Genomic DNA, 3,682 nt, shown 5'->3' with positions numbered 1-3,682 from the left:
CCACACAAAACTTCTTGCTAACATTTTCATTCGACTAGAGCCAGGGTGGTCTTCATGAAGCAAGGACAGGACTGCGGGCCTCAGATTCTCAGGTATAACTACTCTCGTCCCCCATGTGAGACAATTTTGTTCGACGGAGAGTTCCAGGCGACGGACGTAATAAGGTTGCAATTCGTCCACGACATTTGCTGGCCAACCCGACCGAACATACTCGATTACTTTGCTGAGGGTGCCGTCTCGTGCAGCCTCCTTTGACACATCCCGCGCTGTGAGCCGGGTGCATTCGAAAACAGACAGACATTCCGCAGTTTCTGCTTTAGCAGAACCCCAAGTAGGTAATCTTGACAGAGCATCAGCCACCTCAATTTCAGTTCCCTTGCGGTATTTCAGAGTGAACTGGTAAGCAGACATAATTAAAGACCACCTTTGTAGTCTGGCAGCTGCTAATGCTGGCGTGGCTTTGTTGTGACCCAAAATTCCCAATAGTGGCTGATGGTCCGTGTACAAGTCAAATTTCCTGCCATACAAGAACTTGTGGAATTTCTGCAAACCAAAAATAAGAGCTAGAGCCTCTCTTTCACACTGCGCATAGTTCTTTTCTGCAGGTGTCAAGGTACGCGAAGCAAATGCAATTGGACGCTCTTGGCTGTTGGGAAACACATGAAAAATGACCGCTCCAACACCATACGCTGATGCATCACATTGCAACCCCAGCGGTTTGCGTGCATCGTAGTACGTGAGCGCTCGGCTGCTGATAAGGAGCTGTTTCGTGGCCTCAAACGCCTCGCTACATTTCTTCGTCCAAACCCAACGCTCTCCCTTTCGAAGTAGCTTGTACAATGGCTCTGCTACAGACGCTAGGCTGTTTAAAAATTTGCCATAGTAGTTCAGTAGCCCTAGATAAGCTTTCAGCTCTGTGACATTCGCCGGCTCAGGAGCATGGGCGATTGCTTTCACTTTGCCTTCAGTGGGATGTATCCCCTCAGAGCTTATCTTGTGCCCGAGGTAACACACTGAGCTTAGAAAGAACTTGCATTTCTCTGCCTTGAGAGTAATGTTGTATTCGTTCAATCGTTGCAAAACTAGCTCAAGTGTTTTTTCGCAGTCATCTATGTCCTGGCCAGCTACAATGACATCTTCAATGTAGCAACCTACATTCTTAATGCCCATCAAGACTTTATCCATTAAAGATTGGAACAAAGCCGGGGCACTCGCTATACCATAGGGAAGTCTGTTGTACCGATAGAGCCCCCGGTGCGTGTTTACTGTAACAATTGCTTTGGATTCCGGGCTTAGCATCACCTGCTGGTATGCTGATGATAAGTCAAGCACACAGAACACTTTTCCCTCACAAACGGCTGTGAACAAATCTTCCGGTAGGGGCAATGGATAGTGATCCGTTTTTAGGACCGGATTGAGCGTGATTTTGAAGTCGCCACACAACCTTAGTTTGTCACCTTCCTTCTTTGGAACCACTACGAGGGGAGTTGCCCACTCACTCTGCGTTACTCGCTCGATTACACCCTTCTTTTTAAGGTCAGAAAGTTCTTTTTCTACCGCTTCTCGCAACGCAAAGGGTACTGGCCGGGACTTACAAAACACAGGAGTGCACTTTGGCTGCAGAACCAATTTTGCCTCATAGTTACTAATCGCTCCCAAAGTGGAAGAAAATACACTAGGGAACTTGGAATGCAACTTCAACACCCTGTCGTCAATGCTCAAGGCGAAAATAGATTTCCAGTTAAGCTGCAACTTCTCAAGCCAGCTCCTGCCTAAAAGTATAGGCAGATTGCGCTCACCCTCACGCACAACAACAATAGGTAACACGGCGCACTGACCTTCATAGCGAGCAGTGACATTGCATTGACCGATCACATGCATTTTTTCACCTGTATAAGTTTTGAGCCCCAATTTCGTTGGCTCACACTTGACATGCGACAACTTAGCGGCGTACACGCTTTCCGGCACAACAGTCACAGAAGCACCGGTGTCAACCTGCATTGGCAGGTCGTGGCCTTCAACATTCACAGACACAACATAGCTCTTCTTAGAAGGCGTAGCGTCGCAACTTTATAACGTGGACTCCTCTTCCGATGACTCGGATACTAGATGCGCTTTTAGTTCTTCACGGCTTGCCTGGCACATATTTTGAAGATGACCCACTTTCGAGCACCGTCTGCACTTGTACCTCTTGTACCAACAGCTGTCTGAAGTATGCGCCTTGCCACAGCGGCTACACTTCTGTTTTTGACTTTTTCCTCGCGTTGAGTCTTTTGTCTTTCGGTCGCACCTCTCGTGCGTTCCCACCGCGTTGAGTGCCTCACTGCGACCTCTTTGTTGCAATAGCGCGGCCTGCTGTGTGGCCAACTCCCTATCCAGCGCAATTTTGCATGCGCCTTGAAATGTTAAGCCTTCCGTGGTGAACAGAGCTCTGAGTTTCCTCATTGCGAATGCCTGCTACCAGTCTGTCTCGCAAGGCATCCTGCAGAAAGTCTCCGAAATTGCACTTCCGAGCAAGGTGTTTTAACTCCAGAACGAAATCTTCTACGCTCTCTTGCTCCAGTTGAACTCGGCGGTTAAACCTGCACCTTTCAGCAATGACTGAAGTTTGCGGGCTGTAGTGATTCTTCAGCAGAATCTTGATTTCAGCGAAAGTCTTTTCACCGGGAAGCGCTGGAACTACCAGGTTCTTGAGGACTTCATACGCCTCTGCGCCAAGTACTGTTAGAAAAACTGACAGTTTCTTTGCTTCCGAGACCTCATTGGCGCTGACGAAATGTTCAAACCGTTCCAAGTAAGAATCAAAATTCTGGACCTTGGGGTCGTACTCATCGATTCTGCCAAGACGCGACATCGCTTCGGTGCACAAACGTAACAACGTAAACGTAACAACGCTTCGGTGCAGTTACTTATCGTGTCGATGTCTTGCTTGGTGCGTAGGATCCGTTGTCAGCTGCTTGCCCCTGGCCGCCAGCCACTTGCAGTCCGCGTTAGTGGCTTCCGATGTGCGTCGTCCGATCTTGCCCAGACACGCTTGGCAGGCCAGTCCCGACGGATCCCATCCTCGTCGCCAGTGAAATAACTACGACTAGCATCGACGAAGGTCCAGAACTAAAAAAACGTTTATTGCCAAGAGCATGGTGTTCTTATAGTGCGCCGATAGCGTGCCGTGCGCAGCTTATCAGCAGCACGGAATGACACGTCAGCGGCTCGCTAGGTGCTCACGCTATCACAGTCGGGTCAGGCCATCGTCGGTCGCAGCGCGTCGTCGAGGTCGTCGGGTGGAGGCTCTTTACTCGGTCCAGTCGCGGCGGCCTTACCCCCGGAGGACGCCGACTTCAGTTGTTCCGACGTGGGGACATACCTCAGAACTGGTAAGAGGACGACGGGCGGCCGGGCAAAGAGAACCACCTCGGGGATGGCGACCGGGACTGGCGTCACTATCAGCCACGCTATCAGCCAGGTACTGCTCGATATCCCTTGGTCGATCACCGTAGCGCGGTCGAGATGCGTCAGGTGAAAACCTCCTTAAACCCATTCTGCGGTAGCGGCAGTGGCGGTGGATGTGGCTGGGATCCCCGCTGTGGTAAGAGAGCGGCCGATTGTTTGGCGTGCGCCACACGTGCGCTTTGCTCATGGGGGGGCTGGACTCCTGTGGCACGGAGGGTGCTGTTGCGATTGG

General features: G+C 50.8%; 1 pseudogene; it reads right to left on the bottom strand.

Moving 5' to 3' along the window:
* Positions 1 to 2,070: 2,070 nt before the first annotated feature.
* On the bottom strand, positions 2,071 to 3,223 carry LOC144108527 (uncharacterized; annotated as a pseudogene).
* Between the last annotated feature and the right edge of the window lie 459 nt (positions 3,224 to 3,682).

The sequence above is a fragment of the Amblyomma americanum genome, chromosome 10 (genome assembly GCF_052857255.1).
Source record: "Amblyomma americanum isolate KBUSLIRL-KWMA chromosome 10, ASM5285725v1, whole genome shotgun sequence".
Classification (NCBI taxonomy): Eukaryota; Metazoa; Arthropoda; class Arachnida; order Ixodida; family Ixodidae; genus Amblyomma; species Amblyomma americanum.
The sequence above is the reverse complement of the archived record's forward strand: the minus strand, read 5'-3'. Positions and strand labels throughout refer to the sequence as shown.